Here is a 26048-nt window from a genome sequence, read left to right on the forward strand (position 1 = left end):
TACAAAGATTTAAATCTCTTTACTGCATGGGAAAAAAATAAAGGGAAAAAGAAGAGGAAAAAAACAGACATTTGTATTTTACATCTTCACAACATATTATTGCCTAACTCTTCTGGCTCCCCCCAATGCTTAAAAATAGTAGCACTAACTTCCTGATTCCTGCCCCCAAGGCATTTCCCAGGATCAAGTTTTATATCATATCAAGTCAGCAGCTCAGATTCTGTCTGCCAGATTTGTCTGCATATCTCAAGTTATCTGGGCAAGAGGTAAACCCATATTTATACACCACTGTTACCCTGAGCAATACCAAAATGATTTGTACAAGATATGCCATTTCTGTACCTTACAAAAGAAAGAAAGAACAACAAAAACACAAAGACTCGTTTCCTAATTTCTAATGCAAGGCTCAGTGTAAACTTAAACTTCAACTGCATATTTTAATAGTTTAGTTACCTGATTAACTGTGAAGACAGATTTGTTCCATAAATGGGGGTCCCATTAAGCAACATGACTGCTGGCTGCAAAGCAACACACTCTGGTCTCATCCATACCCATAGACAACATAGCTGAAACTACGTTAGAGAGCTGAAGTTATCAGTGCTCCACTTCTTCCTGAAGCTGATGCTAGCATTTCTTCCCCTTGTAACTTGTTATGTAAACATTTTTGTTTTGTTTTGTTTTAAAGTGCAGGGAAAGACACGCAACTGAGGGCAGCCAGTTTTGCCAGTCCTTCCTGACTGAGAGCATCTGGGAGCTCCAGGCTGCAGTGGAGCTTTATGAATTAACAAGTGAGGTTCTCAACGCTAAGGTGAGAAATGCTATAACAAAGTCATAGGTAGGTAAATGTATATATGCATTTAATTCATAGAGGGATTTTTGGCACTTAACAAAAAGGACTGAAGGAGACTAGCTGGAAATATCCACATAGGTGTCACTGAGGATGAATCTATCAAAGTCACACCTCTACCCTCAACAAGTGATGATAACTACAGGTGTTTGAGAAGCAGCATGATGCAAAGGATATGATACAATAATGGACTGCAAAAGGCCTAGATGTTAATCCGAACAACATGACTGTCCAAGTGACATTCAACTAAGAAATCTATGTCCTCTGTTCTGCAAGTTTACTCTCTGTAGTAAAGTAAAAATACTGGTATAATGGAAAGTGTTAATGGCTATTGTCAAGTGTTGATGAATAGATTATAAATCACATTCAAGTTTGTGAGCTTTCTAGGCATCTTGCAGGATAAATGAAATACACAAGAGAGCTCTTTTAGGGAATAAAATAACTGGAAACAGTAGAAGGTGTGGTCCTTGGCCGAGTAAAACTTAACTCATGCTTGCCAAGACATTTCCTTGTGCACTGGCTGCTTGCAAGTATGGGAGCAAACAGAAAGGTGAAACTGCAGTAAATATATGGCTATGAAATCAAGACTGGATGCCTAATTACAGGACTGTCTGTGAACTGAAAAGAGAAATGCCACGAATTTGCTTCCTACTTTTTTTTCCTCCTCTAGGCTGAGAAGCAGAGCACTATCCACAGTATTTATAAGCAAGAAGCATTCCACCAAAAATATGGGAGGTAAGCCAAAACAGCCTCTATTACCAATCAGCAATAATCTATTTCCTGAGATCTCAGCACGACAATACTATTATCTTGAAAGTGAAAGAGTATACGAATGGTTCCCTCTGCCAAGACTGACCTAGTATTAACTAGGGAAAAATTGATCCTAGTTAGACAGCATATCTTCTATCAGGTTTTGATGCTGATAGTTCGGAAATTATCATATGAATTAGTGATTTAAAATATAGTCATTTTTAAATGCATCTGCCTTGAAAAATGTTGGAACGCTAAAAATTATTATCTGGAAGAGATGTTATTATACAGAAACATAATACTTAAAACATCCCTACAATTATGTTAGAAAAAAACACCAAACTATTTCATGTCTCATTTTGCTTCAAGTAGACAGCAAGGAACGGGACAAAGAAAGACCTGAGACACTGAGATGAAATGGTAAGACAGTGGGAGAAAACTGGATAAAAAAAGAAGAGATTTGGGAGCTTTTACAAGTCTGTGAGATGAGCATGGGACTGCTCCTCATTCTGTGGCTGTAAAGGTATAAAGACTGTTGTTACATGCTCTTCTAAATTGTGCTGAAAGACCTAAATATTTGCTGAGGGACAAATTGGGAAGAGTAATATATGGCCTACAGAGCTTGATCCCAAAGAAGAAAAGTTTCCGTTGAAAATATAGAGAGAAACCCTTAGGTTTCCAAACAGCACAGAGATCCTGCCCTATCTCAAAGATACTGCAGTGCACTTTTTATGGTTAGATCAGTGCAAGCTTATTTCAGACAAAAACCTCAGCTTCACTTTTAGAATTTTTATTAAGCTCTGGCTGAAGCAGTTGCAGGGCTGGCAAGGTTCTGCATAGCTCGTTTTCACTTCGTGAGGTTTTATAGATATGTTTTGGATGTATGCTGAGCAAAAATTTTTAATAGTGACAGGATAAAAGAAGAAATATTCCCATTTGTGGTAACCCAACATTACTCTTCTACAAAGTGACTCCTCTCAGTTTTTGTCCATCCATAAAAACTACAGTGGTGTCAGAAGGGCTGTCATAGAAACTGTTTTCAACAGCACGGCTGCATCAGCAACCACAGCTCACAGTAGCCTCACTAGACCAACTCCACAACCACACTGAGACAATAGTAGCCAAAACTGCTGAAACGAATGGAGCAAATCTAGCTTCATACAGGCATAACAGAAGAATTCCCCAGGATGATAGAAGACACAGAAAATTTGTCAGTGTGCTCATCTAAATCAATGTCAGTTAACTGCTCTTGTTGTAAGGAAGGACTCAGTTTTTGAGTCCTATTATCATTATGCAATACCATCAGTGCCTCAGCTCCAACCTCAAGGCAACTGTTGATGACTCTGGGGCTATTGTGAGGGAACGGATGTTTTTATGATGCACTGTTCAGACTGGTGAGGCCATTCCCCTCATTCACACTCACCTACTCCAGGTCTGTGACTCTTTTAGCACAGCCTTTTCCTTCAGGCCAGGCTCCCACCATCAAGTCCCAGCTGTTACAGCTATTCACAATTACAGGAAATGAAGAGAACCAAATACTGGGCTATTATCTTTTTTTATGTCATCTGAAGTCATGTTTTTCCCTTCTGCCTGTGCATGTGGAGTCACCACCACAGAACACAGGATTACTTAGGGTCAGTCCATAGAAGTAGCCAAAGAAGTGAAGCAACAAGCCTGTCCCAGAAGAGAAATGCCTGGGCCTTACTGCTAAATGAAAGCATCTGACCAAAAGAGAAACATGCAAGCAGAAGAGAAAGAAATGACCCATAATGCTACTGCCCTGCTCTGCAGTGAGAAGTGAAAAGAAAACCCATGCTTCCTTTTTCTTTGCATTAATTTTAACTTTACATTTCTTCCCTCCAGGCATCTTCCCTCCAAGCTACAGCTCTTTCCATTGGTATCACATAGACTATACAGGACACAAACTCCCTTATGCTGGTCCTACACAACTTACCAGCTATGCTGATTTTTTTTCCTGCTGTTAAGTCTCAGCTCCCCCTACCACCATGCAGCCTCAGCTGTGCATCCTCGTTCTTACTCAAATGAAATTCTGCATTCTTTTGATGGGGTGCAGAGGGAAAGAAAATACGGAAGAGACCTACTAAGTCTTAAGGATAAGGTCAGTATGAAATGGACAAGGTGATGAAAAACTCTGCCTTTATCAGGCAGTCCCTCCAGGCTTGCGTAGCTTTGGTGGCTGCTGAGAGACAAGGGCTGAGCACAGAATGTGACTGATGGAAAGGAAAACAAAAGGGGCCCCATAGCTGCTGTGCCCTGTAAACAAAGCACAGCTTTCTGAGTCCATGTGAGATTTTGCAGAAGAGCCTGGAAGGTCTGAGATCTGCCAAAAGGAAAGAGCAGTGATCAGAGAAATGAGGAGTGTGGGATAACAAAATGATAAGACGACTTTGACTACTAAGCGTGAAAAGAAAGGTACACTGTAAACTGAAAAGTAATTAGTAATTTATTCCTATAAAAAGATCAAATAGACACTTGAATGGCAACGTTGGCAATGGGCAGCAAACATTTAATAGATGATCAAAGCACCCTAAAGAAGCGTTTTATTGTACTTTGGCACTGACAGGTGCAGAAGAGGAGTAGCCTGAAAAGAGCAACGCGGCTATGGATAAGAACAACTGCCTCAGTTCACTAGTGAGTTATGTTCTAATGTCCCAAGAAATAAACTGAGCACTGCCAGGGAAAATGGGATTTTTCTTTATGAAGATAGTATTGCAAAATTGCAATGAGGAAAGGGGACTTTCTTTATCCCACTGGCTTACTCAGATATGGTGGGAGCAAAGTGTCAAGATAAAGGTCAGTTGGAATACTGACCCTCAGCTGATCTCCCCTAGGTTATGAAGTTTCAAAAAGATATGTTCTGGGCTCAGGGAAATGATGCAACCTCCTCAGTGTTGTACTTCCTCAGGGACTGCAGGTCACAGGTTCATGCCATGCCAACATCAAACAGTGGAAACAAAAAAGGCACATCCTGAAGACCAGGAGATACACCTTGTGAAAGGCTCTGAATTTAACCTCTCACGTGACATGGTATTGCTTAAAGGATTTGTTAAGGAACACAAGTCTGACCACTGAAAATCACGAAGAACTCTGCTCTTGTCATGGCTTAATGAAAGTATGTTTATGTATGAGACAGGGAAAGAGGCTGTACTAGAAGGGAATGTGTTTACTTGAACCAGAATTTTAGTTGCTTAGAAATGCTGACAGCTTGGAAGATTAAATCCTGTATTTACTAACTCAGCGGTATCCTCTGCACTAAGTTTCCCCATCATCTGTGCACCACAACATAAGCGCCAGCTTAGAAAACAAGACATCTGCTTGGCATGTGGCTAAACCTGTGGCAGAACGCTCTGAGCTGGATACAAACGTAACTGTGTCTTAGCATCAAGGTCACCAATGACTTCGGTTATAAGAATTGGATTCCCTCGAAGCAGACCAAACACCAGCTCTTTTACCATAGAATCTGCAGCTGTCAGCAGCCTGACCTTATGGGGCCACACTGCACTACATGGCCCTGTAGGCAAGCCAGACTCCCTGTAAATCTTTCTGAGGGATCAGGAAGCAATTACCAAATCCCAGCAAAACCTAATTATGCCCCTTCTCCTCCATCATGAACTATCATTTAAGAGAAGTCAGAATTACTATTCTCCTCTCTCTCCCCTACAGTTAAAACACAAATTATGGGATTTTTTTTTTTCCTTTCAACTTTTAGCCCTGTTCAGTCCTCTCTTTGTGCTGGGCCTTTTGTCCTGGGGAAGGGATAGCCTGGCTGGGAGCTGTGGGAAGACAACATCGGGCAGACAATGCTGCTGTCTGCAGAGCAGACATTGGTGAATGGCATAGCGATGGGCAGACAGAAGAATTTCGACCTGTTGCTATAGCAGCGGGGTGAGAGTGGAGGCAGTGCACTCGGGCTTGTGGCAGGGCCACCACTGTCCCCGCGGCCCACAAGCAATGCACTTAATGAGGGGAAAAGATGTTAACCCCTGTGTGTCCTTCACCCACTAAGCGGACGAGGCAGGATTTGGTAAGCAGGGACTCCTCTTGGTGGGAAGGGGGGGAGAGGGGAGTGGCAGATGCAGATTTCAAGGACTGAGTTGGAGCAAGTTAGCTGTCGCAAAACTATTTGTGAAACATTCAGGATTAGTTGCTTGTACAGACAAGCCTTGGCGCCCATTACAGAATATGTAATAGTTTGATCAAAATAATGAGCACAAAAAAGGTCATGAATACAGCACACGTGAAACATGCCCACTTCTGTGTCCAGAAATGCACAGCAATGTCCTGGGTTACAGTCATTTTTCAGAATGCTCATGGATCAGGAATGCTAGATACGGTATTGCAGCTTTAAGACACAACAACCAAACCTGCACATTTTATCTCTTCTTCCTACACAGAGTACTACAGTGCCAGCAATTAACAAGTCATTAATACAAGCAGAAAAGAACAAATATAAATAGCATTGACAGTATTATCCTCTGTAAATTTAGGGCTAGAAGAGGGCAGTTGCATAGGCTTTAACTAACTTTTGCCTCTCAGTATTTGCCTGTATGTATGGGCAGCTCCAGAGCATGCAGATTTACAGACTCCATTACTGAAGATTCTTTGAACAAACTGAAAACTTCTGGTTGCTTTTGTGATAGTTAAGTCACTTTTAGATTATATTTGATGAAAAAAAAGAAATCAATTCTTATTATTTCCCTTATTAGATATCATAATACCCAGATACAGAAACAGGGAGAACACCCTCCAGCAGAGACAAAGCAATTCCCTTCCCAGCCAGTGAGAGGAACAAGATCTCTGGCTGCAACAGCTGTCTCCTTCAACAGTTTGCAAACTAAGTTCATACAAGTACACTGAAGGCAGGATGTTCCCTCATCATCTTTTTGGCCTGCAAAGCAGAATGAAAGTCTTCTGAGAACAGGAGCTCTCCTGAGAGCTTATGAACTTCAGGCCAGGACAGAGAGTCTCCAGGATTGGCATTCCTGACAGTGTTTCAACAATTCTCCTTCGATCCCAGATGGAACCTATACATGCAGAGGCAGCTGTATTGCAGACAACAAACTCTGTACACCTGAACATTTTCCAGCTTCTGAAAAAACTTTGGAGTTCAGTTTAAATTTGGGAAGAAACAAGTCCAGGTTGATTTTTTCTGTCTGTATTATTCAATTCATTTCCTAGCAATGGACAGCCTGGAAAGTGGGCTGCCACGGATGGCCATGCCAAGAACATCTCACAGTTTGGTAAAAGACTCCTCAGTGGGTCAGGCTCTGTGGGCCTTGCACACTGCAACAGGCGAGATGCAAACCAGAATGCTTATATAATACGAGCAGCAGCACATTCCATAAAAAGACAAAAAGGAGCCTTGCTTACTATGCTGAGCCAGTAGGAGCCACTTACAGATGGAAATCATGGAATCATGAAGGTGGAAAAAGACCACTAAGATTATCTAGCCCAACCACCAATCCATCACCATTATGCCCACTGAACCATGTCCCTCAGTGCCACATCTACATATTTCTCGAACACAACCAGGGACAATGACTCCACTACTTCCCTGGGCAGCCTATTCCAATAACTCAACCACTCTTTCTGAGAAGAATCTTTTCTTAATACCCAATCCGAGCTTCCCCTGGTGCAACTTCAGGCCATTACCTCTCACCCTATCACTTGTTGCTTGGGAGAAGAGGTCGATCCCCACATCACCACAGTCTCATTTCAGGCAGTTGTAGAAATCAATGTCTCCTCCAAGCCTCCTCCTCTCCATACTAGACAATCCCATTCCCTCAGCCACTCTTCATGAGACTTGTGATCCAGACTCTTCGTAAATCTCATTTACTCTTGTCTGCAAATGTGTGTCATTCAATGGTGTATTCAACACTTCGGGATAATGCACATGGATTTCACTCACGTAAGGATGGACAGAGGTAAGTAGGACAACCTTATGCGATGGAAGACACATTTGAAAGCAGTGATTCTGAAAAAAGATTTGGATCATTATCACCTCTGGTGCAACCCTAAGTCTAAAAGAACTGATGAAATAGTAGGATTTAGGAACAGAAACATGAAGCAGGAGGGAAAACAATTCACTTTGTCCACATAGTTCCTGGAGAAACACTATAAGCCAGTCTTTCATACAGAATACAAGGATGCAGAAAAATTGAGGAGGGCTCAGAAAAGATCCACAAGAACTATAAAGGAATAGAAATCCTATCACCCAGGAAAAGATAAAAGCTCAAAGGAGATTTGGGAATAGTCAGTCTGTGAGCACCTACACAGGAAATTATGAAAGAAACTCACTTTGACCTGATAAGTGATATGGATAGTTGGAAGGCAATGTGGAGAAACTAAGATTAGAAATCATATGCAGATTTTTAACATCAAAAGCAACTAACCATTAAACTGATCTACCAAAAACTCTGTGAAGTTTCTAAATCACCGGAGTGCTTTAGGTAGGTTAGGAGTTGTTTTAAAGAATTATTCTACTTCTCACGGGAGCTCAACCAGAGACATGCTGCAGTTCGCGATATGCAGCAGCTTCTGCAACGCGATCACTTTAATGATTTTTGACCTTTTAATCTGTGAAATGGTGAGTTAATTTCTAAACAGCTGTTCTCATGACTGTGCATGGGAAAAATAATGGCAACAGTTGTTTAGGTACAGGCAGTTCCATCTCACTCCCCTTGTGCTTAGGAATTTAGAAATAGCTGAATGAATATTAGTGGTGCTCCTTTACAGAAAAACACTGATGTAACTAGGTTAAGGATGGAGAGCTGAATTTTTTGAAATTGACTGGAAAGTAAAAGTTTCAACGAAAACCAGGATATTATTCAGGAGGCCCATGATAATTGTATCTGTGAGGATGTCCTCACACAACCTGATCTCAAAATGCTCAGACACCCAAGCTCTTACATATAATGATGCTGCAGTACAAGTACTGTTCAGAAATAACATAAGAAAGAAAGAACTGCATCAAATTATCTTTTCATATAGATCACAGAACGTTTAGCTGAACTTTCCTTTTTGCATTTCTGAACTCATTTGCAAACGCAAGCTTTGTCATTCCAGCTGCTGTTTCCTGCATACACGAGGGTAATGCGTTTCTTGTGTTTTCGACAAACACTGGAACACTGAAGTCCCCTAACAATGCAGCACTTGACTAATGTGAATTGCTCGCTCACCCACTGAAATTCTATACAGAGCAGCTCAAAGCTGTTAATCTTGCAGCAAAACCTGCTTCCAAACGTTTCAAACCTTCCCTTTTTTGAACATCAGTAGATACAGATTTTCTATCATCCCTTCAACAATATTTGGAGAAAATTATTATAGCCCTTTTTCTATGCTTCCGATTATCTTTTAATACCACAGGGAATCTTTTATCAACAAGGAAACAGCCTGCTTTTCCTCCGCCTGATCAGAAAAGTAATAACCTCTCACAAAAGTTCATGAACCAAACAGCCCTCCTCCTCCATATCCTCCCATGCAGCCAGCACTGTGAGCACAGCACGTTGCGTGCTGATTGAACTGCATGCATGTAACTTACAGCCTCTTTTTAATCACTTGTTCCTGGAGAACCAAAAGTCAGTCCTCTGCCTTATCCTACCAGTTTCACTGCACCAAAGTCCCGAGGGAAACAAAACTTTCCCAAGTCAGCGACACTGCTACAGGTTCCCTAAGACTCCATCGGCTGAGATTTCTTTCTTTCAATCTTCCCCACCCGTAGTTCCGTCACCGTCCTTCCGCCAACCCACCCACCATCCAGTCACGAACCGCTCTTACCGTACCTTTCTTCTTAAATTGTTACGCTCCCCTCCTGCCGATGGAAGAAAAAAATAATAATAATAATAAAAAAAAAAATCACACAACAAAAAGAAAACAAACAAACAAAAAATTCAGATTGCTCCAATGAATGGATTCTCCCCTAACTGCTTCACTTCAGCTCTGCAGTGCCAGCCCTGGCGCGTCACCCGGCCGGCTGCCCGCTGCGGGAGCCGAGCAGGGAGGTATGCACTCGGCGTGCTGCGGCAGGACCCGCGGCTCCCCGCCTGCCAATCAGCCCGTCCTGCCTGTGTGGGCAGGGCAGAGATGGAAAAATGTGCAGGTTACTTCCAGATCTGCCGCACCCAGAAAAGCAAGAGGTGGAGAAAGCAACAGGCTGAGTGGGTGAGAAAAACTTCATGTGAAGCCCTGCCAAAGAAACTAAGCTTTTTTTCCCCTCCTTCCTTTTACAGAAAAGCTGAGTTTTTTAAAAAAAAAAAAAAACAACAAAACCAAACCTCCAAACATTTCAGCTCATCACCTGCAAGAAACCTGGTAGCCTGCTCCCTGTGTCAGCAGCTGAATCACTTTCTCCAGTAAATCTTTCAGATTCCAGCTGATTTTAGGGCTTGAATTTTCTTTTTTTGATCTCAGGTGAACTGTTTTGGATTTGTTCCAGATTGGGTAAAATACAGAGACAACATTTAAGTGGGAAGCACTTAAATTTTAAAGACAATCTATTTCAATTTCTACTTTTGTACCTCCTATGCTCCTTTCAAACTAAAGGACAGAAATTAAGAAAATGTTTCTGAACATTAAAAGTAATACATACAGTCTTACAAAGGGAATATGAAAGACATGAAAATACTTTTTTGAAGACCAAGAATAGATTTATGGCAGAGATAACAGGATGTATCTGTTTGTGATAGCACAGGATTAGACTTCATGATCCAGGAAGTTTATTTCAGTTCTTGCCATAGAAGCCAAAATAAAGATGAAAATATAACCCATACACCAAACAGCCTGATTTATCAAAACAGAATGCCCCATCTGCCAAATACCCTAGTAGATCTTACCAACCCTCAGAACATAGCCTCCATCACCCCTATCATTACTCTTCTCTCTGTACCAAGCAGTTTGAATGTACAACTGAAAACATCAGAGACAAGCTGTCAGTGCCCATGGGGAACAGCCAGCATTCTTTTTCTCCATTGTGACATTTCAGGGTTACTCAGGTTTCTTCCATTTTCCCTTAATGGTTGTTGTGGAGAAGCAAAATTTGACACATTGAGGAAAACAGATTATTTGAAGGCAATGTTATCTGGATAATTTGGAAATCGTGGCAGAAATCTGGCTTACCAATAAATTACTGATTTGACATTCAAACACTTAAATAAATCAGTATAGAAATCATTTTAAATACACTGAATTCACTGAAGAAGGTAAATGGCTTTACAGTTTGAGTGGTGGAGCATGACAGTGAGTGGAATCAACAAGCTACGATTTAGAGGTTTTGGTCTAACAATGAGCCTAATTAAACGATGAAAGGGGGACTAGATGCTGGAATGACTGATACGAATAGGTACTGTAGGGACAAGTGTGTTGTCTTCTAGCTGGGAAAGGCATAGAAGAGCATGCAGTAAAACTTTTAGCTGCCAACCTGCAGAAAAGACACGACTATCTTAATGACAGGATGCACTGGTGCTGGTCTGCGAGGGGGAAGTCAGTGGTTAGATGCCCCTCTCTGAGAAGAAATACAAATGAAGAATGGCCACAAAACGTGCCTTCTTTTGCCAGCTTCTCCATCTAGGTCTTAGCAAATTTGAGCCAGAAATTAGGTAATTAATGGCAGAGTTTTATCATCTTCTAATGACCCTAACTCTGCCAACCATGAAGCCACTCCTTGCGCAACAGCATTGCTGCTCACTTTTCTCCTACACCTTGCAAGAGCTTTATACAGCAGACAGGGCTTTCTCTATCAGTACAAAAAAGGCATCTTTTGTTTCAGAGGCTGAAAACTCCCTGGCCTATAGCAAGTTGAGGCTAAGGCAGAATGAGATGGAGAAATTAGCCCAAGGACAAATTGCTTAAATAAAAACTTGTAAAGGTGCGGAGCTTAAACAAACACCACATCTAGAAAGAGTGAAAACATGAACCTGCTCTCATGACTTTCCAAGTGAACAGTGATCCTTTTCTCACGTTATCCTTCTTCCTTTCAGCCAAGTGAAACCTTTCTGTAGATAATTTTGTCTGCTGATTTGTCTTTGTGTGAAACAGGAAAGTAAGAGAAGCAGGGAGATGAAGTAATCTTCTCCTAGATGCTCTCCTTTGTTTCTTGTTCCCAATTAAATCCATAATTAATCTGGCGACCAGGACCGAGCACTACATGAGGTGCTGGTATGTCATGGACATAGTGAAATAAACTTGATCCTCAGGAAAGAGAGGTTTTTCCCTCACATGGTATTAGTCCCTTGACTTGTTGTCTGATAAAAACTTTTAAAAAGGTGCAGTGACCTCAAAGTAGGTCACAATCAGATTTTTAGAAAGAAATTTTTTCTTTCCAAAAAAACCTCATGGCTTAAAAAGTTGTTGTTTCCTCTAAACTGAACATCTTGAAGACAGCCTTTGTGAAAAATCAGAATTCAGTCTAGAGTATCTGTTAGGCTGGTGGCTAGGGGATTCTGTTTGGTTCTAGGAAACCCAGGTCTAACTCCTGTCTTGTTGAACAAGAATAAAGTTTGAGCTTCACATCCTTCATTGTAGAGAAGGACTCTACACACCATGCTATTGCCAGCTCAAGTTCAGCCTTTCAAAAATTCCCAGTGAACCATGAGGGAAGTTCTGGCAAAGCCAATATAACCACAAAATTTTTCCAACTGTCCTCACAGAAAAATTAAAAACAGCTTATCAATATTGGATGTTGAGTCCAGTCCACCCCTCTGTGGCAATACATGATTTCCCTTATGATGTATTTCAATTTGTCAGATGTTATCATCATATATAAATAATCAGTGATGCGGCCTGTTTGTTAGCCTAATTGCTGAACAAATCTCTGGACTCCACAAGCTCTCCTGGCTACTCATGATTAACAGGTCTATGTTTCATCACAGCTCACCAGGTTTTATTCATATTCTTCCTTACAAAAGATGAAACCTGAATCAAAGTCTGTTTCAACTCACTTTCCTGACACATTTGAAATATAGAAAACAGACAAAGTTTTGTCCTTAAACAGTATCTTGTCTCTGCTGGCCTGTGTTCATCCTGCAGCAGCTGAGAGAACAAATCAAATCCAGTCTGCACAACTCAGCTGAACACAATCCCATATCAGCTGCATTTGGCTTAGATTTATAACTTCCCCTGCAACCAACAGGAGCCATCCCAGGGCCCTTTTCTTGGGAGGAAAAATGGCAAAATTAAAGCCCAGTGGCCCAAAATGCATTTCTGGAGTACTGTCCTGGAAAGATGGCAGTGATGGTTCAGATCAAAATATATTCAATAATTAAATAAAAACCACACACATCAAAACATGGGAGAAACAAAGCTATAAGTAAAGAAAGGTACCAAGATACAAAGGGAGGAAAGATTAACCAAAAGCCAGATAACCTCAGCTATGTAATAGATGGCTCAATGCAGGCACTCATTAAAGCAAAATATGGCTTCTCATAACTGTAAGAATGAAAAGCTGAATCCAGTAATATCAGATGAGTCTCTGCTTGCTACTTGTTTCCACATGGTTGAAACAGTGTTTTGCCAGTAATCCCTTAAGGTCTATAAAGAGTGTCTGAAAATGTCTTTTCCTCACAAACTCTTTGGATGACACCTAAATATAAAATTATTTACCTGGTGCTGCAAAGCAGCCTGTGATTCACACCAAAGAGTATTGAATTTGTGTGTAAGTTGTAGGAAGGTGAGCCAGAAACCAAAGATTTTACTTGTATTGTGCACACATTATTTGTATAAATGCACATACACACATATATAGAAACAAATAACACTATGCATACTACTACTTGTATATACTGTATAGTTATATGCATACACATATGTATATGCTTCAACAAAGAGGGAGCGTCCTGTTTTTCCTGCTGTGTGCTAACTCTGTATTGTGACTTTAAGGCACAGAAAAGGCAAAAGCCTCATTGCTGCATAAGCCAGTGCCTGGAGGAATAAACCTGAAATTTTAACTCCTGACCATAATAAATGGAGATCATACCACTCCCTCCAGAGCAGTAATGCTGAAGGGAACAGAGATCTCATTTGAAGAAGCAGCAAAACCAGTGCCAAAGTAAATGCATCATCCCCAGGATTTATGATGAAGAAATACAACTTAAATCCCCATCCTTTCATTCTTCTGGAGAAAAGCAAACTCTGACATGCTCAGGGAGTTACATATCTGTGAAACAACTCCTAAGGCTTTAATGACTATTACAAAAAGCTGTTTTATTTGGTGTTGCCCGTAATAGCTTTAGCTTCAAGTGGAAGATGCTTTTTCATCAAAGACTTGTGGATAGTCTGTCACATTACATAGAAGTCATATCTGTTGTAACTTACTTCTGATTAAAAAAAAAAAAAAAAAAAGATGGTAAATATCTGCCCCACAGTGCCTGGAAGAGAGAAGCCTCAGCCACTCTAAGGACAGGCATATTGCATAACTAAGTTTCTTTAATTTAGAGGAAACGTTGGCTATGATGTTTCTGATCAGGCAGCAGGCACAGACACTGTGGCAACTAGGTGCTATTGGCTTTACCCGTGTAATGCCATGGGACCAAGTGCAGCATGGCTAAAATCACGTGCAAGTAACTCACGTGAGAGATGATCCTGGCAAGTTACAAAAAATGGTAGTTACACTGAGACCGCGTGACATAACCTTGCCCTAGCAGACAGGCTGCAGAGCCACTAATTGTGCTAAGAATGTGAGAAGCCAAACAAAGGCTTTTGAAATCTGAGGCATTACGGTTGATTTGTCCAGGTCACGGTCTGAACAGATGATGAGGCCAAATAAATTCTCCAGCCCAGTAAAATGAAGTTTAATGAAGACTTGTTCAGTCAGTCTTATTAGCAAAGAATTGCAGTGCCTAAGATGGAAGGGCTGTTCTGCTTTCAATAGGACACAAAGGGTGCTAATTTTTAATATCTGCTCCACTTGATGCTCCTTAATATTCATAAAGTATGACAAGCTGAGAAAATCAACATGCAGCTGATGAAGGCAGCCTTTGCGTTCAAATGGGACAAACCATAGAACAGAACATTATGTTGGAGTATCTTCACCGCACCCATCTTTCCTCTTCACAGGAATTAAAAGTGACTTTATCCCTAATTGTGCTAGTAACAAAGTGAATTATTCTCTGTCCTGCCATTCATCAGAGGACAATGAGAAAGCAAAAAACATGCTGTGGCTGTTTGAGTCCCACTTCATTGTCTTAATGATTCTTTTCTTTCCCTGATCTGCACCAAAATTGGTATAGCCACCATTTTGTAGAGGTATCAATTTGAAATTTATTTTAAAATAAAGTATGCCTGCAGATCTGATGCACAGATTTGACGCACAGTTTAGTAATCTTCTTAAACATTTCTATATGTTCACTATAACATTTTCATCTCTTCAAATATATTCTCATTTGGTTGCACATAGTGGAGCGGAAATCAACTTTGTTAAGAGCAAATCCACAAAGTCACAAATCCAATTCCATTAACAAGAACAAATACAGAATGTTGCATTTTCCAGATACAGCTGTGGTTTTCTGAGTTGAAAGCTTTTAAAACAAACAAAACAAGGAATACAGAGGAAGCACTATGTTTTTAATTTTTGGGGGGAAAATGGTGAAGAATATTTGCCTCCAATAATTACAATGCTATTACTTTTAAAATAGCAGGATAAATTGTTTTACAATTTAGTTTTGGCTATAGCAGTTTGGTGCAAGTTCAGCAAATTTGCCTCTATTCAGTACTTTTCTTGTAAGTTGCATAGAACACTGTAGGTGATTGCCCTATAAAACATGATGATCATTTGTCTTAAAAAGACATTCACTGACTTGAGGGGAACTTTCCCAAATTACGTGAATTTAATGGAATTGGAGTCAAAATGCTAGATTATAAGGAACATAGAGTATTTTTATTTGTTTTTGAGAGCAGGAAGATTGAATGAATTTTGAAATAATGAAAATACCCTGAAAATTTTCCCCCAGAAATTTGAATTTTAAAGTTAACACATATTTTCTTATGCAGAAATAGAGATACATACTGTTACAGTTGGTACAACAGCCGAAAAGATTATTGTGGTGAAAATGGGAAAAAGAAACAAACAAGGAAGGAATACTCACCTGTATCCAAAGATATAGGTTTGCAAAAGATTCCACAGATGAGGGATCCCCAGAAAGAGAATCTTCCCCAGTAGCAGTCAGCCCTTAAATGAGGTCTAAGAGAGGTGCAGGCAGGCTCCATTCCTTCCAGTCACACAGGTGAATTGCCTTCACCTATGCTCCCACAGCTGACTCAGTCTTTTACTCAGGTGCTCAATCAGTGGCTCAGGCTCTGACTCAACATTTCCCATACACAGACAAACATTACAGCTTCAGATTTCTGCAGATTTCTGTGATAGGTGCAGAATTTACTGCTGAATAAATTATCGCTGAATAAATTTAAATTTTACTGTAGTGCATTTGAATAAGCATTAACTACTACTGTGGTTGGTGTTTATTTTTTCAGAGGCTACCATTAATTCATTACCTTGCAATAGTGCTACTGTGATTATCCAATAAATGAAGAAGAGTTTAAATTCTTAAGCAGATTTTGAAGAAATTCTTCTTCGTGACGAAAGATCCTCAGCCAAGAAAGGGGGGAGATAGTACCTTTGTTCATTTTTCTTTCACTGAGAGATGGCAAAATGCAGCAGGTTCACTTGCTAGGAAGAGGCTGAAGTAAACTGCATTACAGCATTTCTAAGTGCAAAAGTACTAATGCAACACCCAGAAGTGAAAAAGCAGACAGAAGAAGAGAATATCTTGAGGAGGAGGAAGGGAAAAACAGACTGTGTGGGTAAAAGAACAATTCTTAGAGCTAGGTGATGGATTTCAGAGATTTCGGCAACTAAAGTTTTATATCTACCCGTAATATCTCTGCTTCATAGATGTATAGAACTAAAACAACACACACAAAAAATAAATCCTGGACAACACTAGGAATTCAGACAAAGGTTACACAGGTAGAAGTTTTGCCTGATTTTTGTAAGCAGGTGTTTCAATGCGGTTGGTACAACAGTCAGTCTGTTGAGATGTGCAGAAAATGCCTTTGAGTGATTTACTAAAATGTCGGAAATGCGTAATGCTGGCAATTCTGGAGGAAAAGAATGACCTCACCTATGATCTTATCTACAGAAATACTGCAGTTTCCAACAAAAATTGACTTTACTAACTGAAGAATGAACCTTCTATCCTGAAATAAGAGTCACTTCTGGGAAACAATATACAATCTTTCTAAAAACGTACAAAGACCAACAGGTGAAAATTGGAAATTTTTCTCCTTAAAATTCTAAGAACATGTAAGGAGGCAGTATCATTTGCAATGATAGTACCTGAAACAGAACTGTCTTTCATCAGGAAGTCTTTGCTGGCTCCCTTTTCCCTTCAGAAAAGAGCCATGAGGCTTGAGAGTTATTCTGAAACTTCTTGATCAGACAGTGGAAGGGCTGATGTGGATTAAGGTCATTTCATTCATAACACAGTAAAAAAGAACTCAAATGAAGACAAAAAGCTATGGCCTATACAGATCTGTCCTCATATGTTCCTGCTTCTCATTTCTTCCTGGAAAAATAAATCAAGAAGGGTGGCAGCTGAGTTTCCAGGCACTAAAGAAGAAACCTGGAAGAGCCTGGTCACATGCTGTTTGGCTTCAAATCTCCTCAGGAGCAAGTCCCAGCAATAATGAGTTAATGTTGAGAGTCTTCCCTCACTGAAGAGCAGCTCATCAGATGGGATGAGTTCCTCCTACTGACTTGATTTTCTTTTCATCTAGCAGACATGGAGCTGCTGGTTCAGGCAAAACTCAGTCTCTCTTCTCACCTGTTTGGTCCACTAGTTCAGCCACTGGGCTGCTCAGAGGCATGAGACAAACTGGTTTTGGTCTGTGGACACAGCAGGACACAGCTCTTCAGGACAGCTTCTGCAAACCTGCTGTGCCGTGTCCCTCACTGTAGCTCTTGTAAAATGCACAAAACCTTAATGTGAGAACAAAGAAGAAACTGCACAGCTCTTCAGCACTTAGGTCTCTTGCTAAGTGAACTGCCTGGTGAAAGTAGATGATACTGAAGATACTTTCTCTGCATTTTCACAACACTCTTGCCTTTCCTAAAAGACCCTCACCACTACACCACTGTCATCTGACTCTGTACTGTTACTGAGATGCCACCCAGTGTCAATGCCTTAACTGATGGAGCACGGATCCCCCTTAGCTAACCCACTTTGACTTTTGTGGCAGCTCAGTTCACCTGACACTGTTTGTCTCTCAACACATATGTGAGTAATTGGGAAATCAAATACTTTTCATGATGTCTGAACTATCTTGTGACAGACAGGCTGGTCCGTGCAAGTACAGAACACAAAGCAGCCAAAAGAGCTCAAGCAGATTTCTGAGAAAAGTCATTGGATCCTGTAATTTCAAACTGAGTAAAGTTGGAAAGTGTACCTATGGGATTTGACAACATAATGGGGAGGCTCTCATAGCACTTGTTTATATCTGAAGAATTTACACAGGTTTAAGCATAGATGTGTAACCTTAACAGTGCTCTGAGTACATACCTGTGCTGCAGACCCCTGTCCCTGTGTCTTCACTGCTTTTGTAGCCATGCTAACTCAAACAGAAAGCTGCTCACAATTAACGCAATCTGTATTTGTTTTAGGGTCAGACATACCCACCAAGCCTGGAGTTTACCATCAACAATGGCTGACCTGTGTGAACAGAGATAACAACTGCACAGCCCTGCTTAAGCCTTCCCACCTAATCATAGCAGATTGCCTCATCACAAATACAGTCTTTAATACAGCGCATGTTGGTGGCTTTACCAAGAAACGGATATTGTGCTGACTGAGTTGAAGAAACACAATGAAGATTGTAGAGTCCAGTTACAGCATTTGCTGGAGAGACACTTCAGCATTCAAAAAAGCGAAACAATGTATGCGCAACTGCGTCAATGGAGTGAAATGCCCTTTTTGTTTCCCCCTCCTTGGAGACTAAGAATTCAAAAGGTTTGCAGAGAATCTTGCAGGTCTCCCAGGATACCCCATAGTTCACACTAATAATGTGTTGCTGGAGGCAACCAAGCCTGAACAAACAAATCAATCTGAGGCAGGAGGAGTGATGGGTTCATGAAAGCAAAGTCTCCAGTAAAGCCCCTCTGTTTCTTTTATGTAAACTTTCCCACCCAGATCCCAATTCTGCTTGACTAGTGAAGGGCCTGCCAACAGAGAAGTGCAGCACAGCACCCTGGGTGGAGCTCATGTCCCACTTTCGGAGCCAGCTCACTGTGCTGCAGGCAAAGGCCCACAGCCCCAAAGGGCAGTGAGGCAATGAAACTGGCATGCCAGCTGCCGCCTCAAATCAGCAAATGCCCTTCAGTTGTCTGTCCCACTGGCCAGACCCCGCACCCAGAGCACTCTCTGGGCCCTGCATGCCACGCTCTGTTCTGTTCAGATCCCTCTCAGAGACTCATTCCTGCCATAAAGTATACAAACACATGGTTAAGTGGAGGCAGCATATAATGGGCACAACCATATGGAAATCTTCGTACTCTCTGCACGTTTCTGCTGGGTTTTTCTGGAGAAGGACCTGGCTGCATCTTTAGCTGAAGGGAATCAAGAATGTTGTTGGTGCTTATGCAAGAACATGAATTTATTTCCTTTCATTCAAAACTGACAGTCTTACCACGTATTTCCCGTTAAGAACACGTACATCTAAGCACCAAACTCACCTTTATGCAACTGCATAAAAAAGAAATTTAAAAAAGAAGATTCAGATCTGGGAACATACTGAAAAAAAGTGTATGTGCAATGGACTAAAGCTGGGCAACTGCATGTGCTTTGTACCTATTCTTTAGAGACAGAGATGTATGGATAGAGATTATTTTAAACACTAACAGGCCTCCACAATTAATGACCATACAACATGTATCCCACTTTTTCAAAAGGCTCAGATCTATCAGATTAGCCTGAAAACAGACTCAAAACTACTGTATTCCCTCTGCCCATGTCAGCATTGCTGTGTAGAGCCATCCTCTTTGCAGAGCGAGCCAGAAAATCAGGACTTTCAAAGACCCACTTTAACATAATGTGAAACCCAGGAAAGTGACAAGTCTAAGCATCTCAGATAACAATCAAAAGAGCTACTTGCTAAACACCTATTTCATATGATGAGACCCTTTGTTAGGAACCATTAGCCTCTTTGTCCTACACCTCACTTCTTACTTTGGTACAGAGCACTGATGCTTTGTACCAAATGCTAATACACTAAATTATTCCACAGCCCCAAAACCTGGCTTAGGGTGTTTCAGAAAACAGCGCGCTTTGTAATTGCCATTCCATTACTACATTTTTGAAAATGATCAACAGACCCTCATGCTAGAGCCAAAAGGTGTCTATTACAGCCACTTACCTTCTCAAATCCTACCTACACAAAGATTTCCACCAGCAAGAAGATTACTACAGGTGGCTGCACCCACGGGGTCTCACAGTGAGTGCAACAAGTTACTCCTCTTTCAGGTGCCTGCACTCTTCCTTGTGCATGCATACACAAAGCCAGCTAAAAGACGTTGCACCAAAGGTAATGAATACTTGGCCACTATTCTTTAATGCAAATGATGATGCAGAATGTAGTGATAAGAGCACAAGAGGCAAGATAGATAATTAGAACGAGGGAGTGGAAATGAAAATTAACATTAATGAGGTGAGAAAATACTTTTAAGAGATTACTCCCTCAGATCAGGAGGGATGATCAGCCCCATCCCTAAACTCTAACAGAACTGACAAATGCAATTACGGCTTTGTTCCCAAGGATTTTAAAAGAATCAGTTCAGGTGGGAATGGTGCCACAGAACTGGAGAACAGCACACATGGTGACTATATTTGTAAGGTCTAAAAATGATACTGAAAAATAATAAGGCTGAAAATCAGACTACAATAGTGTACAAGGCTTTGTAATGAAAAAGTGAAAAGATGAAAAAGGGATGGAATATAGTTTTAGGAGTTAGTTTGTTGCAGCTAAACCTAAGAAACTTCTCCGACGACTGATTTTCTAGACCAAAAATAGACCCATCTGCATTAGAAAAAGCAAATTTATTTACTATTTACATTTTATTATTATTTTATTTATTTATTTTAAGATTAGGTAAGAGGATTTTGGTCTCATCTGCCAAAAATAAGGACAATTAATCCCAAATTGCTTACACCAACAAATGAAGAAGATTATTCTTCAAGATTCATGTCACATCTGTTATCCAACATTATTTAGTTTGACTGAGCCTAGACCAGCTTAAAAGTGGAAGTGTTCAAAAAGAGGTACACATCAACAGTCTTCCTACAGTGCTCCTATATAACTGTGGTCATGTTCTCTCTTGAAAGTGTCACACCTTTTCCCTAAGATGGAGGCAAAATAAAAGAGTAAGGGAGGCAGAGGTCTGATAAAATTAAACATAAAAAATAATCAAGATCAGTTTCCAAGCGGGCACAGAAGAATAAGTTGTTAACATGAAAGGTCGATGTTTTAAATTATTCCTGAGACATGCTGTTGAAGACTGACACCGACGCTTTCCACATCCGTATTGCACCAAAGAGTCTGATGCTGGGAGATCCCTCAGCGTTCTTCACTCTGAGTGGCTGTAAGTTCAGAAGCAATTTAGGATTGCACCAAACAAACACAGTTTTTCTTCTCCCAACACTCAATCATAGATGGCCATTGAATGCAAGTATTCCATCTCCAATTATGTTTCAAACTGAAACATTCTGCCCAGCTGCAAAATCCATCTGAACTCCTCTGCCTTATCACACTGACACGTGGCTTTCTGCACTTTAGGGAGCAATTGGAGGCAACATAAATACAGTGGTTGAGGAATCACAGCATTGCGAACACAAACACAGGGCTTTGCCACTTAGCTCGCCTCACTGGCATGAGATTTACTACAGAGTAATTACTCACATCTATTCTCCTGGAATATTGCCTACATATAGAGGGGGATCAGTAATTCAGACCCATGACTGGGGCCAGAATTCTGTCTGCTTTCCTTCCGCTTGCTCCAACTATATAAAAACATAAGTTACTAATCATGGAAATTGCAACATTCATACAGAACACCATGTAGGGTCAGCCGTAAGCTCTTTTTTAACGAAGTGTAACCCTGTCACAAATCCACAGTCACTGTGGTCTGCACTTCAGAATTGCCATGAGGAAAAACTCTGATGCCCAGCACCTCATCTAATAGATTCGCTGTTTGCAGCCCAGGGCCACCAACACGGATAAAATCAGAACTGAAACTGCACTGGTGTAAATGCAACAAAACATTCAATTAGACAGAAGAATAACTCTCTCTAAATAGGTTTATGTTCATACATATATTTTTTATTTATTTTTAGAAAAAAATGTTTTTAATTTAAACATTCCTACACAGTAATGAAAATCAGACCCGGTTCTTTATAACCATCACTTACTCCTTTTGTATTTTTGCCTCTTTCCTGCCTGAGACCTGATGTTTTTGGGGATGCAAAAGACGACAGACTAATTCATAGGATCAGGCAGGATAAAACACAGCCTAGTAGGAGTTAGTAGGAACAGATTCTTTTGAGCTTTCTTCTAACTCTTTTCTTCTTATGAGAGCAATGCTTTATCCTCTCCTCCTCCATCCCCATCATTCCTGAAGAAAAAGCAAGAAGCTGATAGTCCTACAGCAGCTGAAAGCATTCCTCTTGGAGAGGCAGGGAAACAGAGAAGATAACTAATCAGAGTTATTTTACAGGGCAGAGAAGAGGCAGATACTGAACCTTTTAGATTAGGGGACAGCATTTAGCCTCAGCTGAGGTCACAAGAATTGGCAGATCTGAGCTCACTGACATCTCCATACTGTTATAAGTTTTATCAGTAGGACAATCTTTTTTTTTTTTTAAACTTAAAGAATTGCATGTTAAAAACATGAAGGATAACTGAACATCTCCAAGTTTTGCTGTAGCAGATGTTAATCAGAAAAATATTAGAGACACTTGCTGTGGTTATGGGTTGGGTGCAGAAAAAAGTGGGTGAGGTTCCTTGGCCTGAAATATGCAGGAGGTAGGATTAGATGAAGATAATGATATCACAGTCCTCTCTTCTGACCTTAAAGCCAGATGGCTGCAGACCAAGCCAGTTTTATAATTCTCTCTATTGAATAGATACAAGTATGCTTTGGCTTATTGTGGTAACTGTTCATTTTTCATTCTAAAATTTCTGCCTTCTGCCAATGGATTTCCTATACTTTTCATTCTTGCCATAAGTAGGGACTAAGGCAATGATTCTATTTCTCTTGCTGGTCTACTGCTTACATTTGCAGTCTTCAGCCTGCTTCACAGACAAGACTGCCATATGACTGTAAGATGAAGAACTCACAGTGGGCCAGCCTGCACAACTGAGCCTCTGGTTACTCCAGTGCAAAACAGGGATGAGTATTCAACACCTTTGTAGATGACACAGAGATATTTGGGTTCTTTAAAGAAGTCATTAAAGGTTAAAGAACTGATTTCCAGTACACGGGTCTGATTGGGATCACAGCTACTTTCTGCCTCGAATTATCCAGACCCAGCTTTCTACTTCTACCTCACATATACATTAAATAAGTTAGAAATGTCTTGAAAAAGATAGTGGACTAAAACTGGATGATAGAACTTCTAAATTGCTAGCTGGTGGCTGATGGTTGGAAGAAAAAAACTCTGCTTCTGGCACTGAATAAGGACAAGAACATGTTTTGGGTTCCATCTGCTCTTCGTGTTGAGTCCCCTCCTCCCTGAAGGCAGAGTTTGATACTGCTCCATACAGTCCCCGCAGGAGGCTCTGGCAGGCTCTCCCTTACAAAATTTGTTCTGTGTTTGCAATTTGGACACCAAAACATGATGGTTAATAGTTACACAGCATTGCTGAAGTACATTTCTGGGCAGAAGTCAGTAACTGTCAGAATACTCTATTTTCCCCTTTGCTCTGGTTATTAATGTTCATTATCTTCAGAGCTTGTAACAATGCTTAAGGCCTTTTTCTGGCATCCAGTGCAAAAACATTGCACAGCTGTATAATCTATTCAAATTTGCTGGTTTGAAACTTACAGAACACCATTCCTTGCAATTATCATATCAGGACTCTGTATTTAGCTGTCACAGAAACAATATTTGTACGAGAACTAACACATAAAAGACAAAGGGCAAGGTTTGAAAAGTTAGTGCTGCAGTTAGTTCTTACTCTCCCTTACATTCAAGAAACAGCTGGAGCTGAGCTTTCCAGAATCATCTTCTCCAAGTTTTAAAAACAAAGCAGTGGAATCCCCTCAAAATATACAGTATATTTTGGAAATAACAAAACTCTAAAAGTTAATTCCTTGTGTTATTTATTAATTTCCTGAATTTCGAGCAGCTACGGGTCACACATGCAACCTTCTACCTCTAAACATGCAGATGTTTTTAGAAAACAACAACACAGTGACTCCCTCATAATCCCAATAGTCCTTCAGTTTTAAGAGAGTGCCAAACAGTGCAAGTGGTCAGCAAGCTGAACTGTCAACAACAAACCTGCTGTTTGCAGCTCTCCTTAGATACAAATCAGAACAGAAACTATTACAGAACTGACAACAAAGCACCTAAGATATATATCATACATCAACAAGGCTGTGCATGCATACATCTATATCTATTCACCTACAGGTAGATAGATAAATATGTAATGTTTATATCTGTCTATATCATATATATATATCCTATATCTATATTTCTATGATAATTCTATGCATGTGTATTTATAGAAATTTAGACATGTAGATAGACATCATATACATATTTATCATGTACTGTTATGATTATGTAACTATATATAAACTTTTTAATTTAGTTATATGTAATACAGACTATTGTTCTATTAAATACAAAAAAATATATAACTGATCTTATCTATTTTGTTAAATATGTATATACCTTATATATAAGATTTATCTTATAGTTAAGTCAACATTTAAGATATATAATTAAAATTATTTTAGAGAAGTACACTGACACACAGAAATCCAAGGCAAGCTGAGTCAGGGAGACACTGTTTTAATGCAGAACATTTATTGGTGAGATATTTATGCACCTCACCTCAGAACTTCAGAACAGATCTCAAGGCTTTCAGATCTCAAATCATAGCTACAAGACAGCCTCCCCTTTGCTCTGCTTACATGTAGACATTTGGCCTTTTTTGAAAATGGAGGCAGGCATCCATTTCAGAATGAATAAATACTTCAATTGTATCAGTAACAGAGATGTCCTGTGTTACTTATCTCACAGAGCACAGCACAAATACCACAAGTTCCTGCTCCTTTCAATGCTTTTTGATCCAAGCTGAGCAACGTAGCAGTGCATGGTAGAAAGTTCTGAAGCAATAGACCCCTTTACCAGCACCAAATACAGCTTCCCAACACTGTGAAACCCCAGCTGCGTGGGGTTGTAAAGTGCTTGTTGTTAGAATCGTATAAACATGTCCATGTTATATGGACAGTCTGCTATCACTTGATCCAAATTTATTGGCTAGCTGCTGCAGGCTGGAATGGCCCTTCAGACTGACAAAGACACTGTAAAGGCTTCTCGGTGCCTAAGATCAAACTAGAACAGACAATAAAGTGCCAGATGCACTGTGACTGAACAGCAAATCCTTGCTTCCAGCTCTGCTCATGCAGTATTTACCTTTGCTGCTGTAAAATCCATTGTCTTTACAGGATATCACTAATCTTATCCTCACTCCATCTGTTGGGAGGCTTTTTGCACCCCCCCGCCACCCTGCCCCCAGTGAGGGTAAACTCTCAGTTCAGGATTGCTCAGGTCTCTTCCATCTTCCTCAGGTATCTTTGAGTTAACACTTTACATAAAGGCACACTTTAGATAAAGCCTATGGGGCTGTTTTACTCTTAAATTTTGTGCAATTTGTGAGAAAGTTGACTGTCAGCCAGTCTTACCCACTTAGAGACTAACATAAACAATGGGCACTATGAGGCACATTGTCACTGATGGGATTCAGTTCCATGTATGTCTGCATTTAGACTTAACTCAGGCTTTTATCTGTCCCCATACAAAGACCTGTGCCCTGAACTTTGACTTGCAGCTGATGCTTAAGCATTTTGTATGCTTTTATCAGCAAATACACCTGCCTCAATGTCCAGTCCTGTTTCACTGAACCGTCGAATAATTTCATATTCAGGTGATCCTGTGCATCTTACGAAGGGGACATACACCCTCAGTGAGGTTCAGGAAATCCATTCTCCCAACACATTGTTACATTCACCACCTGAGAGAAATATACTTTATTAAATAGCTGACATGTCTGAGCTATTATGGTAGAAGCAAATTGGTTTTCATCAGACTGGGAAGCCACTACCTTCCTCAGAGTGGGCTGGATACCTTCCAAGGTACTGCAGGTGCTTGTAGAAGCTCCA

At 40.4% G+C, this 26048-nt stretch overlaps 1 protein-coding gene across 2 annotated transcripts in view; it reads right to left on the reverse strand.

Moving 5' to 3' along the window:
- The window catches only part of STON2 (stonin 2), a 70344-nt gene that overhangs the window by 21627 nt on the left and 22669 nt on the right, over positions 1–26048 (reverse strand). The window lies entirely within an intron of this gene.

Source organism: Meleagris gallopavo, chromosome 5, assembly GCF_905368555.1.
Source record: "Meleagris gallopavo chromosome 5, MGAL_WU_HG_1.1, whole genome shotgun sequence".
Taxonomy (NCBI): domain Eukaryota; kingdom Metazoa; phylum Chordata; class Aves; order Galliformes; family Phasianidae; genus Meleagris; species Meleagris gallopavo.